This window comes from Anabrus simplex, chromosome 7 (assembly GCF_040414725.1).
Source record: "Anabrus simplex isolate iqAnaSimp1 chromosome 7, ASM4041472v1, whole genome shotgun sequence".
In the NCBI taxonomy this organism is placed as follows: Eukaryota; Metazoa; Arthropoda; class Insecta; order Orthoptera; family Tettigoniidae; genus Anabrus; species Anabrus simplex.
Genome location: NC_090271.1, coordinates 74528569 through 74544464, shown reverse-complemented (window position 1 = coordinate 74544464; position 15896 = coordinate 74528569).

The window sequence follows — 15896 nt, the reverse complement described above, 5'->3', positions numbered from 1 at the left end:
TCCAATGTTTATTTGTCTTAGCAGGATGAAGTGTTGATCTTTTTTTTTTTATGATGTCTCATGGAAGGAACAAAACAAAAATATATGTCACAAGGTATTTGCTGCGCGTCATCCCCGGAGAAGAAACAAAGACGTCTTACCACTAGAAATGCGACAAAGATTAGTCCAGACTTTAATTCTTCCTATCCTCGACTACTGTGACATGATCCTTGTTGACACGAATAAGGAACAAACAATGAAACTGCAGCGAGCTTTCAGCTGTTCCCCCAGATTCATTTTTACAGTAATCTGAGCTATGCTATACATGTAACTATATGACTTTAGTAACTAAAACCTGATAAAAGATGTAAATATCACATACATACACGAATTCCTCCACAGCAACTCGCGTCAGTACATTTCCTTTAAATTAGACTTTATCTCTTCCTTTCATAAATACAACACTCGCATTGGCAGTACTGTTGCTATTCCTCTTCAGCATTCAACTACGTATAACAATTCTTTTACTGTGACCGATTCCAGACTTTAAGAATTTCTTACTGGTCAGTGTCAGGGACAGTTATTCATTAGCTATTCAAAAGAGAATTCCTGCTTAAAGCTACCGACTGACGTGTGCGCTGTACAGCTAAGCGAGGGAATGATGAAAAATTGTGAGTGTTTTTTTATATGTAGACCTAGGGGATAGCTGTATACAATTATTGTGTGTATATGTTTGATATTCATGTTGGTTAATGTACAGTATACTATTTAGATTCGTTTATGCTTGTGAGAGTGTTAGAATAATGCAAGCCTGCTGGATTATAAGAAGTTAATATACAGTATCTCTAGAAAGCAGCTGTGAAATGTGTTTTAAGTGTGAGAGATGGTCAGGCGCCCTAACTTCACCAGTTGAAAGAAGCCATAATAAATTCATAAATATATAAATCATTATAAATAGAAACCAACACTAATCCCCCATCGTCAAAGGGTTCACATGTCCGTGAGAACTGTGCTCCATACAAAGAACTAACTGCCGCACCCACCGTTGAGTGGGTACTGTACAGGGTCGTCCAATTAACGAATTACCTTCCCACCGGCCGGCCAATAGACCTTCGACGGCAAACTACAGTGACTGCCTGATAAATTCTAATTTCTAATATCTCATCCTGAAGAGGTTCCTCATGGAACAGCTAAGGATTTTGGCACTCCAGTATCAGCTGTTTTGAGAATTCTGCGCACCCACGTAAGTAAGAAAAAAAAAAGGGAAATGGCGTATGGCCTTTAGTGCCGGGAGTGTCCGAGGACATGTTCGGCTCTCGAAGTGCAGGTCTTTTGATTTGACTCCCGTAGGCGACCTGCGCGTCGTGATGAGGATGAAATGATGATGAAGACAACACATACACCCAGCCCCCGTGCCAGCGATATTAACCAGACTCAGGGAATCGAACCCGGGACCCCTGTGACCAAGGGGCCAGCACGGTAACTATTTAGCTATGGAGCCGGACTCCCACGTAAGTGAAACAGCGTTTCGTCTGAGAAGAGAATGAGATTGGGATCAATTTCTCCGTCATGCACTTCATTCAAAATCCATAACTAAATTTAATCGTACATACAATCCATTAACTAAATTTAATCCTATACACAGGATCACCCGATTTAAGTTCTTGCACCATAGTACATTCATAGGGTAGGGTACAGTATGGAACCGTAAGGAATGCAGGTGTTGTGCAATGTCTTCAAGATTTTCTTCTGTTAACACTGTACGTCGCCTTTTCCGCTTCTCGTAATTAACATTTCGTGAAATGGGAATCTACCGACACGAGGCTGGTGTATTTGAGCACCTTGAAATATCACTGAGCAGGAATCGAACTCACCAATTTGAGCGCAGGACGCTAGTGCTTTTCCGCCTGAATTACTCAGCCCGGTGAGGAGGAAATAAAAGACACCCTTGACCTCGAGTGTACTAATATCGCTGAGCAGGGAGAAAACTGAATACGGTAGCCTACAATGTTCTGAGTCCACAAAAATGAGCCGCAATAGCACTACACACTTGCTAACTCTGACACATGCTATTATCTCTCTCTTCGGCTAACACTCATTTCCGTTAGATGGCACTATCACTTTCTCTCTCTCTCTCTCTCTCTCTCTCTCCATGACTGAGGATCGTAACCTCGTACATGTTGTGCTAGTTGGTTCTGAACATGAGCTGCTGTTTCCAATGTTGTCGATATTCTGCCTCTCGTATGATCTTCCTTAAAGGCATATGGGTGACCAACTTCACCTGATTAACCCACCTGTTTGATGCACTTCCTCTTGACTACTGCCTTAACTATAACTAAGTAGTCCCCCTGTCGTCCTCCGATGAGGACGAAGAACTGCAAATATTGTACGGAGCAGTAAAGAAAGAGAGCTTCTCATACCCAGCCCATTCCCGTCTGCCACATTCGTTATTCTCTACGTCAATTGTATTCTTAGCATTCTTAGCCAGCACTACATTTCGAATGCCTCAGTATGCTGATTTTCTCTAGGACTGGGTGGGAGACAGGTAACTGTGGATCTCAGAGCCTTTGTATACCGCTTTCTAAGGTACAATAGAAGGCCTCCACATAGGACCCAGTTAAGCTGTTATCTAGATTTTCCGTCTAAACTTGAACTTATAAATGGTTACAAACTTGAGAATGTCCGGCTCCATGGCTAAATGGTTAGCGTGCTGGCCTTTGGTCACGGGGGTCCCGGGTTCGATTACTGGCAGGGTCGGGAATTTTAACCATCATTGGTTCATTTCGCTGGCACGGGAACTGGGTGAATGTGTTGTTTTCATCATTATTTCATCCTCATCACGACGCGCAGGTCGCCTACGGGAGTCAAATCAAAAGACTTGCACCTGGCGAGCCGAACATGTCCTCGGACACTCCCGGCACTAAAAGCCGTACGCCATTTCATTTCAACTCGAGAATGAGATATATTTTACATATATGTAAATAATTATATGGACAGTGTCTCTCATTCATAAAATAAATAAATAAATAAATAAATAAATAAATAAATAAATAAATAAATAAATAAATAAATAAATAAATACATAAATAAATAAATAAATAAATAAATAGTAAATAAAGTTGTAAGCTTCACCAAGAGAAAATGTCCTGTCAGTTTTAATTATTGCGTTGATGGGGTGACAGTATCTCATGGGGTACACTGTAAGTCATCATCATCATCATCATCAGTCGGTTTACTCATCGCTTCATTAGTAACTGCATCCTTAACGCGATTCTTCTATAATGGAGGCTTTTGTTCTTATTTCTGTCTCTATGGTATACGGAGGATTCTCCGCCAACACCACATCTCAAAGGCATCTATTCGGTTCTTGTCACTAGTACCTAGATGTTAATATAATGAGAACTTCCTAACTGTCTGACTATCTTTACAAACATATTAAACTGGATTAAATTGAAAAATCTGAATATCTGCATTTAAAATGGAAATTATGAAAATTAACATTTATTAAATAAAATACACACTCGTCGAACCTTGTACTCACACTTACTAGTTACCTGCTTACTTACACATACGTTATTTGAAGGGTGCCAGCTGTCACTCAGTACAGCAATAATAGAATGAGACTCTTGACCATCTCTAGGGTGTGGGGTAATAAGCTTACTTTTGACAACATACCATATAAGTTCTGGGAAAAGGAGATTGGCGTTCGGTTTCCCCATTAATTTTGAGGTTAAGATATTTTACTGTCAATGAAATGAAACTCTGAATTCGTTTGATAGAACAATATATATTCTTTAAATAATATATCAAAAAATAGTGAGTCTTGTTGCGATAAAACAGATGATAATATGAAATTATGACATTGCAACTGACAGAAACTAGGCATGAATTTGAATTCTTCTTGACCGGACATTTAACAATTTATACGAAATATTTCCCTCACTGATTCACTTGACTGTACCTTCAACACTTTGAGTGTAATTACGACGTAATCCATTGCTCTGGTGTTTACTGTAGATGTGTCACGCCTAACGTGGTGATACATCCTTGAGACTGCTTCTTCTCCATATCATCTGACTTCTTTGTAAGTCAATATGGTATGACCTCTTGGTAGGTCCAGGGTTGCCCTCTCTGACTCCATGGTAAGCCCTTGCGTCCGTGTCTTCCACTAAGTGACGGACCAACCATTTGGTCTCACTCTCTCAATGACCAATAATGGCTCACTGAGTCTTCTCCATCTCTCGTTCACACTGGTTGACTGGCCAACCAAGGCCTCTTGATCTAGTAGACTACTTCACTGTACTGCATCCGTATAAGTAATGACTGACGCTACAATGTGCACCCACCTTATATAGACTTTGGTTGACACAGCTACGTAATCTCCAGAAATAACAATGACATACTCCCACCTACGCGACAGATATTACATACAGTGGTGAAATAGCCCCGCGGCGATTGAGTCGATGCGCGCATATCTAAATAAATGCGATGACATAGCCATGGAGTGGCGATGACTTGGCAGAATCGCCAGTGGTGTCGCAATATAACAACGTCACTTCCAATCTCTGATATATACAACAATTCTCACTGTACAGGTATTGAGTGTTATACTACACATACGTATATATGTATACATCTAAGTGCAATCTTGCAAGCAACAGGCAATTGCAAAATTGAATAAAACGGAAAATTACAATAATAGTACAATATCACAGATAAAATAATAATAATACTGACATAATAATAATAATAATAATAATAAATAATAATAATAATAATAAAATACAGATAAAATCATACAATAATAAAAATACAGATATCATCTTGTAACGGGATTTGAACCGTTACAATTCGCCTCCCTCATAAATAAATCGAAGAACAAAGAATCGATTGATTTATGAACAAAATTATATATATAACACTGACACAGATAAACACTTTAAATAAGTATACAACAATAATTTTCTTTTTCAACATCCATACATTTTATAAAATATCACAAATATGAGAATTCTTCTCGCACATTGCCATCGTAGATAACTGTCCAGTGTCCCATTCTCTCTCTTTCTCTCATACAAATCACAAGAGTATAGCACTTGATTTAACACACACAAATAATTTTCAATCAATATACAACATTCTTCTCCTTTTTTTTTTAACATATCAAAATATTTTGTGAAATATCACTTATATGAGAACTGTTCTCGCATATTGTTATCGTAGATAACTGTCCAATGTCCTGTTCTCCGCCTTTTGCCATACAGAACATGACAATGTAGCACTTATTCTTCCAATGCACCAATACGACACTTGGTTCACACGCAAATCTCAGATGTTAGTTTTTATTTTGCCAGTTTCTTACAAAAATTTATCTTACTCTTATTTCAACAAATCTCACGTGAAATACTTCTTTAAGTTCTTAATGTTGTAAGTACCGACAATCTTCCCTTCCTGATCTTTTAAGGAATATGCACACTTCCCGATACGGCTCACAATAGTGAAATACCCCTGATACAAAAAGAATTTAGACATATTTCCCGCCTCTGCAGATGATGGGAATGGAACTCTAAGTAGCACTCTGTCACTCAAACTGAATCAATTTTGCCCTTGTAAACTTACATATCTCAATAAATCACATCCTCCTTGGCAACAATAATTAAAGAATCAACACTATGGCTACAAGATGGTTCAATTATTCCGTAATCCAGCATAATGTTTATTTGTTCTAAGACTTCACTAGCATTTTTAAGTTGAATGGGGTACTTACCTCCCACAAACGATCAATGGTCATTTACTACAAATTTATGTTCATATGCGTGTTCTTCCTCACTTACCACTAAATACCTCTCGATGCTTACCTAACATCGCATACAAGTACTCCTCCTGTAATACACTCAAATTACCTCACGTCACTGCCTCATACCGACGATCCCTCAGATCCTGGCCGTATAGACACGTAACACACCCAACAAAACATTTCCTCTCACTAGGAACAACTTCACTTACCTCTCATATATTTCAAAGAACACACGTCACCACCACACTTACCTTAGACCATCATAATTAACACGTATTCTTTGCTAGTTTCCTCCCAGAACAAACACACACTACCTAAGTTAAAGTCTACTCTACTTCCATGATTTGCAACCAAGTCAGCTCCTAAAACAACTGAATACACAAGTTCGGGTACAACAAAACATAGTTGAAACTTACACTTATCTTTACTTATGATTGGTACCGCTATTAATTTATTTACTCACTTTGACTCACCCAACGGCTGTTATAAGATCTGATAGTACCTTCACTTACCTTCTTCATATCACAATTTCCATCATCGGAGTTATTCCCTCACTACTTACATCACATTCTCGGCATTACACGTACTTACATCACTTAACAGAACACTTCTTACGTCTACCTTACTACTACCATTAATTACTTCATTATCTACGACTACGTCATTACTTAAATATCTCACTTAACATTACTTAGGTCACAATCACACTACTCTTAAATCTACTTTAATTACATAACTAATTATACTAAATACCAGTTCACTTTCTACCTTCAGCCTGTCCACTTACCGGTAACTTACCCGATTCCCTGTGAATTTGAAATACTCTGACTCGATAACGACACCTGGATAACATTCATATTCGGCTTATCATAATCCCTCTGATAACTCAAATCTGTACGCCTCCCATCTTCCGATTCTCTCTGATTACTCTTCTGACCTTCTCTCTCATAACTCAAATACATACGCCTCCCATCTTCCGATTCTCTCTGATTACTCTTCTGATCCTCTCTCTCATAACTCAAATACATACGCCTCCCATCTTTCGATTCTCTCTCGTTACTCTTCTGACCACTATCACCATCAACACAACTATTAATCCTCTGCAGATCATGATCACCCCCTCTCCTCTGATACACGGCTAACATTTTCCCCCTTCTCTCTACTATACTACTTTCCCCAGCCATCATGCGTTCTCTCTCGCGCGCGCGCCCTTGCACACATTCCTCCCAAAGCCTATCAATGAAAACTTTAAACTCTCCTAAATTAGACCTATTATCCCAGTACACTCGAAAACATATTTTACTTTCACCGATAAAAACATTAGACAAAATCTCCAACACATATTCCCATTCATTAATATTATTCCTCAACTTACTTGCAAACGTTTTCTCAACTACTTTTACAAATTCTATCGAATTAAACTGTTTTCCAGAAAACTTGGTTAAATCACGATCCCTACTGAACAAACCACTCGCTACTATCACGTCTAAACCTATCTTACCTCTACCTTTCTGCCGTATCACTCCCTGGCAGTTTACAAATTCTTCTTCTTCTTCTTCTTCTTCCGCTGCTCTCTCAGAATTCTCTTCCACTATTCTCACTTCTTCCTTCAATTCGTCCTCTCTTTCTCTTACCTGCTGTGATAGCGTTTCCTGTTCGTTCCGTAGTTCAGTGACCTCCACAAGTTTGCTTTCAATTTGTTCAATTCTACTAATCTGTTCCCCCATCTCTTCCCCAACTGCATTGCAAATCTTGTCCAATCTCTTCTCGACTACCTCAGGAATTTCTTCCCTATTACTCGAAATTTTATTACTTAACAGTACGATCTTGTTTGTACATGTTCCTTTACCATGCTTAATTTGAGTATGCAAATCGCTCCGATCCAACTTCATTTCACCTTCAATTTCAACACATTCTTCATTTGACTTACTTTCTAACTTACATGTTGACTTAGATGTTTGATTATTTATCTCTAATATCTTAGAATCTATTTTACTAATGATCGCATTACAATTTTCGTTATTACTGCTAATAAACTGATCCATTTGTTTCTTATTATTTTCATTACTAATACCAATCATTTCTTCCATTTTCTTACTTATCTCTTTCTTACTATTTTCGTTACTACTAATTATAGTGGCCATCAGTAAGGAAAATTGATCTTGGTTCATCCCCCCTGGGACTTCCTTTTGAGTTTAAGTGTGCTTCTCAATTTCTGCACTTTCCTGAATTATCTCAGAATCTTCCATCATATTCACCTGCTCCCTACTCTGAATTTCACCTTGGATGTCCGCAGAAGCAATGACCTCGTCGTCACATGACTTGTTATTGTCTTCCTTGTCCATCTTTGGTTCACTAGTGATAGTACGCGATCTCAAATTAATTTCCCTCTTCAAATCCCTTGACATATCCCCAAAATACAAATATATATCACAAAATTACACTCTTAACATTTACCGGTAATGATTCCGTTGGCTTAAATTGTGCATACTCCTCCCAAAATGAACCTATGATATGCTGTCATTCAGAACAAATTCTGAATTTATTCGGGCACCACGTTGCGGGGCCAAAATGAGAACTTCCTAACTGTCTGACTATCTTTACAAACATATTAAACTGGATTAAATTGAAAAATCTGAATATCTGCATTTAAAATGGAAATTATGAAAATTAACATTTATTAAATAAAATACACACTCGTCGAACCTTGTACTCACACTTACTAGTTACCTGCTTACTTACACATACGTTATTTGAAGGGCGCCAGCTGTCACTCAGTACAGCAATAATAGAATGAGACTCTTGACCATCTCTAGGGTGTGGGGTAATAAGCTTACTTTTGACAACATACCATATAAGTTCTGGGAAAAGGAGATTGGCGTTCGGTTTCCCCATTAATTTTGAGGTTAAGATATTTTACTGTCAATGAAATGAAACTCTGAATTCGTTTGATAGAACAATATATATTCTTTAAATAATATATCAAAAAATAGTGAGTCTTGTTGCGATAAAACAGATGATAATATGAAATTATGACATTGCAACTGACAGAAACTAGGCATGAATTTGAATTCTTCTTGACCGGACATTTAACAATTTATACGAAATATTTCCCTCACTGATTCACTTGACTGTACCTTCAACACTTTGAGTGTAATTACGACGTAATCCATTGCTCTGGTGTTTACTGTAGATGTGTCACGCCTAACGTGGTGATACATCCTTGAGACTGCTTCTTCTCCATATCATCTGACTTCTTTGTAAGTCAATATGGTATGACCTCTTGGTAGGTCCAGGGTTGCCCTCTCTGACTCCATGGTAAGCCCTTGCGTCCGTGTCTTCCACTAAGTGACGGACCAACCATTTGGTCTCACTCTCTCAATGACCAATAATGGCTCACTGAGTCTTCTCCATCTCTCGTTCACACTGGTTGACTGGCCAACCAAGGCCTCTTGATCTAGTAGACTACTTCACTGTACTGCATCCGTATAAGTAATGACTGACGCTACAATGTGCACCCACCTTATATAGACTTTGGTTGACACAGCTACGTAATCTCCAGAAATAACAATGACATACTCCCACCTACGCGACAGATATTACATACAGTGGTGAAATAGCCCCGCGGCGATTGAGTCGATGCGCGCATATCTAAATAAATGCGATGACATAGCCATGGAGTGGCGATGACTTGGCAGAATCGCCAGTGGTGTCGCAATATAACAACGTCACTTCCAATCTCTGATATATACAACAATTCTCACTGTACAGGTATTGAGTGTTATACTACACATACGTATATATGTATACATCTAAGTGCAATCTTGCAAGCAACAGGCAATTGCAAAATTGAATAAAACGGAAAATTACAATAATAGTACAATATCACAGATAAAATAATAATAATACTGACATAATAATAATAATAATAATAATAAATAATAATAATAATAAAATACAGATAAAATCATACAATAATAAAAATACAGATATCATCTTGTAACGGGATTTGAACCGTTACAATAAGAAATGATTTTCATTGGTGTAATTATATTAGCGAGGTTGTTAAGAAAGGTTACAGATCTCTTCACATGGTTATGAAAGTATTAAGGGGTTGTAGTAAGGATGTAAAGGAGAGGCGTGTAAGTTTCTGGTAAGACCGCAGTTAAAGTATGGTTCCAGTGTATGGGACCCTCACAAGGACTAGGCTACTTGATACGAGAACTGAAAAATGAAATGCAAAGGAAAGTAACACGATTTGTTTTGGGCGATTTCCGACAAAGGAGTAGTGTTATGAAAATGTTGCAAACTTTGGGCTGGGAAGACTTAGGAGTAAGGAGACGAGATGTTCGGCTATGTGGTATGTTTGTCCTAGAATGACATACAGTACGTAGACGATTAAGCTTGAGCGAAACTTTTAAAAGTAGGAAATATTATAATATGAAGATAAATTTTGAATTCAAGAGGACAAATTGGGGCATGCATTCATTTATAAGACAAGGAGTAAGAGATTGGAATAAGAGTTCCTTAAAAATATTTAAGAAAACGCTAGGTAAACAACTGATAGGGAGTCTGCCACATGGGTGAAAGCCTTAAATTGATTGATTGATTGATTGATTGATTGATTGATTGATTGATTGATTGATTGATTGATTGATTGATTGATTGATTGATTGATTGATTGATTGATTGATTGATTGATTGATTGATTGATTGATTGATTGATTGATTGATTGATTGATTGATTGATTGATTGATTGATTGATTGATTGATTGATTGATTGATTGATAAATGAAGAAATTAAATGAATCTGCACTGGGTACCTTTTCAAACTTTCAGTGTTATTTATTGTTCAAAAGTAGACATTCGGTCACCTTCTTGACAGCGAGACTGTTTCAAATATTCAAAACTTTCAGATTATTGACCTCCTGTCTTAAGAAAATAGTTCTGGTATAAAGTCTCAACAATAGTTTCGAAAGGGATGCATGATGCACGTCCCACCGTGTGCTTTACAATACTACGAACTCTACAAATAGGTTCCGTTCTGGCCGCTGAAGTGTAAACATCTCCCTTATAGGCTCTTTCCTGCCAAGCGAGCCGTGTGTGTACAATGTCTATGTGAGGCAAGTGGACTCATTCTAATTCCTCGTGTATTTATTTAAGAGTGTAAACAGCTATCATTTCATAATGAGTAGAATTAAAAGGTTTACATACCCACTTGACATGGGAGAGTTCAACCGTACAGACGTCTCAACAACACCCATCATAACCCTCAGAGTAATGGGTTAGGCATTCACCCGCTACTGTGGGAGACAATCCTAGCGCAGTAATTTGATGTTTAATAGATTATTTCTTTCCCAATACTTGGGGACGTCATTGCAAAATAGTCAAGGAAATTATTCGTTAGCGCATGTTTCTGTGGTGGTTGCGAGTGTGGTACATCGCGTAAAAATGAAAAGATATTAAGAAAATAAATATCCAAACCCCAAACCAGAGGAATTAATCAGGCAAATGCTGGTGCTGTAGCTTACAGAGCACGGTCGCTTCCTTCCCACGCCTAACCCTTTCTTATCCTATTTTCGCCATAAGACCTATCTGTGTCGATGCAACGTAAACCGTATTGTGTTTAGGAACTAATTAGCCTAATCAAAATTTCCGATTTGACCGGGAATCGAACTTGGAACTATAAACTCAAGGTCGCTATACTAACCATTCAGCCAAGGAGCTAGGCTGGCGATTGATACATTATTATTATTATTATTATTATTATTATTATTATTATTATTATTATTATTATTATTATTATTATTATTATTATTATTATTATTTGTGCTTAATTTTATAGCACCTAGGTAAAATGTGCGTAAGGGTGCCCCCTGTGGATGGGGGTCTAGAAAACACCCACAGTATACACAGCCTGTCGTAAGAGGCGGCTAAAACGGGAGTTCTAACTTTCGAGCGTGTGTTGGCGACCGTGAGGGTCTTAGCCGAGTCTGAATATGCTTTCCATTACTTGTATCAACACCTCAGATTTATATTTTCTATCCGACCTCCCTTGGCCAACACTTAGTCACGTCTGACCACAAGGGAATTAGGTTATTACTTATTACATCTAGGGAACATTTCATTTTTTCAAATTTGCTTTACGTCGCACCGACACAAATAGGTCTTATGACGACGATGGGATAGGAAAGGCCTAAGAGTGGAAAGGAAACGGCCATGGCCTTAATTAAGGTACAGCCCCGGAATTTGCCAGGTGTGAAAAAGGGAAACCACGGAAACCATCTTCAGGGCAGCTGCAGCTGACAGTGGAGTTCGAACTTACTATCCCCGGAATGAAAGCTCACAGCTGCGCAACCCTAACCGCACGGCCAATTCGCTCGGTCTCATTTTCTTGTCCTACATGGCCCTTCAGTTTCTTTTCCCCACACCCTCAATCTTTGGAGTGTCGAAACTCTTCTACCGTTTTACTCCGACTGGTGTAAATAATAATAATAATAATAATAATAATAATAATAATAATAATAATAATAATAATAATAATAATAAACTTTCAATGAAAGCACTTTCAATCACAAAACAGACTCTGACAGACACGAAATCCAAGTTTAAATTCATGGCGGAAACCTCAGATCCCTTAGAAATCAAAACGGGCGTAAGACAAGGACTCTCGCTCTTACTCTTCAAATGTGTCCTTGAAAACGTGATACAAGAAGGGCTCAAACAGAAATTGGTCCTCAAAATTCACCAACAAATGACTTTAGGTAGAGAAAAACTAGCGATAGATTGCTCAGCATTTGCAGATGACCTAACAATACTAACCGAGATATTTTCAACAGCCCAAAATCAGATTGAACTCCTGAAAGAAACTGCGGAAAAAGTGGGCCTTCAGATATCTTTTGAAAAGACAGAATACACGTCCTGCAACAAACAAGCTCCAAAATTGATGGAAACAAAATGTGGCAAAATTAAACGAGTATCAAAATTTAAGTACCTTGGTAAAATAATTCAGGAAAATGGACTCGAAACAAAAACCAACGAAATTAAATGCGAAAAGATGGAAATTGTACATCGACTCACCCAAAATATCTATAACAAAAAATGAATTTCAGAGCATACAAAACTAAAGGCAGTACAATACAGCCAATAAACAAGAATGTCTTTATGGATGAGAGACACCAATTTTGAACAAGAAAGCAGACATTGAAAACACTGAGAAAACGGAACGCAAAATCATAAGAATTTTTTTTTCTATTTGCTTTACGTCGCACCGACAGAGGCAGGTCTTATGGCGACGATGGGATAGGAAAGGCCCAGGAATTGGAAGGAACCGGCCGTGGCCTTAATTAAGGTACAGTCGAATTGTTGCCTGGTGTGAAAATGGGGAAACCACGGAAAACCATCTTCAGGGCTGCCGATAGCGGGGCTCGAACCCACTATCTCCCGATTACTGGATAGTGGCCGCACTTAAGCGACTGCAGCTATCGAGCTCGGTGAGAAATATTCTAGGCCCGGAGCTCACCAATGGACAATACCAACTTAGCGGCAGAAAGGAAATCAAACAATACACAAATATTCACAGTGAAAACGCAGGCTAAGATTCTACGTTCATATTAAAAGAATGCATTCAGACAGACTTACCAAATCAATAGTCGAATTGTATGAAAATAGGAGTAAGGCTAAAACAGACACAATGAAATGGAGTGGCGAAATTAAAAACCGGTTTGAAGCAGGCTGATGTCCAAAACAGGGTAATCTTCAGATCCAAAATTCATAATTAGCAAGTTGACCAAGAAGACTGGAACAACTTGGTCTGAAGAAGGAAAGAATGAAAGAAATATGGGCACGAAGGTAGGCAAACGCACGCCTCGAAGTCTTAATGGGCTTATTCGCCTAGTATATGTATATCATCATCATCATCATCATCATCATCTGTTTACCCTCCAGGTTCGGTTTTTCCCTCGGACTTAGCGACTACCGCCTCAAGGGCAGTGCCCTGGAGCTTCAGACTCTTGGTCGGGGGATACAACTGGGGAGTATGACCAGTACCTCGCCCAGGCTGCCTCACCTGCTATACTGAACAGGGGCCTTGTGGAGGGATGAGAAGATTGGAAGGGATAGGCAAGGAAGAGGGAAGGAAGCAGCCGTGGCCTTAAGTTAGGTACCATCCCGGCATTCGCCTGGGTGAGAAGTGGGAAACCACGGAAAACCACTTCCAGGATGGCTGAGGTTGGAATCGAACCCACCTCTACTTAGTTGACCTCCCGAGGCTTAGTGGACCCCGTTCCAGCCCTCGTACCACTTTTCAAATTCGTGACAGAGCCGGGAATCGAACCCGATCCTCCGGGGGTGGCAGCTAATCACGCTAACCACTACACCACAGAGGCGGACGTATATGTATATAATAACCATTTACTTGTTCGGCTTCTTGGCTGAATTGTCAGCGCAGTGCACTTCGGTTCAGAGGACCCCGGGTTCGATTTCCAGCCGGGTTGGAGATTTTAACCTTAAATGGTTAATTCCCTTGGCGCGGGGACTGAGTATTTGTGCTGTCCCCGACATCCCTGCAACTCACACACCACACACAACACTATCCTCCACCACAATAACACGCAGTTACCTACAGATGCCTTAGAAGGGCTGCACCCGGCTAGAAATGGCCACACGAAATTAAAAAAAAATCATTTACTTTCTATGTTTCATGGTGATGACTAATATTGTCTTAAGATGGAGTAAAACTGGTGAAGTTGCCTTTATTAACACTAATCAGAAGGGAAGCATTAAGGGGACAAATCCTTCTAACAATGAGGGTATCCGCAAAAGAAAGAAAAAGACCACAAAGCATGTGGTGGTGAAATCCTGGAAACCTAATACTGTCAGAGTGGGAAGAGAACAAGAGTTGACCAAGCGAGGCTGGGTAGGATAGAAGAAAGTGAGAAGCCTGGTACAAGTATAAACAACGTCAGACTCATCAACTCATGCTATAAGGATGACGGAACCTTTTAGTTACCTCTTATGATAGGCAGAGGATATCGTACATGTATTTTACCGCCTCCACCCAGAGAGAGAGAGAGGTCACTCTAAGTTCCGCAGATCCTCTCAGATCCAATGGTGGAATTCACCACCATACCTGGAATGTAAATGACACATGTTATTATTCTATTGTACTTCGTTTCGGCCGGCTGTGGACCACGTTATTTCAACCGTTTGCATCTTTGAGCTTTAATTCTCTCCCGGTATCCCCGCAATCGCTTTCTGTGAGCCTTCTTTCTTTCATCAGCCCGCTTCTTGCCTGTTTTCAACTTCGGCTTTTCTTGGAATCGCTGGTATCTGCGAGCTTTCTTCTGAAGAGGTACACGTTCCTGGATATCTTCATGTGTGATCCCTATTTCTTGAAGGTCTTTTACAACTTCGGTGAACCAGGGTCCCTTGGGTAACTTGTTTACAAAGTAGGAAAACATCCGGTTGGACAATCTCTGCGTGTTAATACGTGTTATGCAGTCATAAAAATTAATCCTCCGTTTCCGAATGGTGTCCTTTCTACATGTAGATCGAATTCATTGTTATCCTGTCTCCATTAACATTTTCTTTGGTTGGTCCTAGGCTCTTCCTCAGGATCTTTCTTTCTTTCTTTCCTTGGCTTCTAACTTTTCAGTTAAACCCTTCCTGTACAATGCAAGGCATTGTCATGCATACAAGGCCTCTGGAGAAATGACTAAACAATAATGCCTAAGATTGGCGTTGATGGACACAGATCTTTTACTTAAATTTTTCTGCTCCTTTGTTTTTTGTTATTATCACAATCTACTTTATAATCTGCTTCACGCCGCACCAACTCAGGTAGGTCTTATGGAGACGATAGGATAGGAAAAGCCTAGAGTGGGAAGGAAGTGGCCGTGGCCTTAATTAAGATACAGCCTTATTATTATTATTATTATTATTATTATTATTATTATTATTATTATTATTATTATTATTATTATTATTATTATTATTATTATTATTATTGTTACGGAGTTACCCGTGGACCAGCAGAGGTGAAAGAAGGTGCCGGGGTGAATGGGTCTAAGTACAATGTCACGAATTGATTTAAAACTTTAACAAGGGTTATATTTCTTT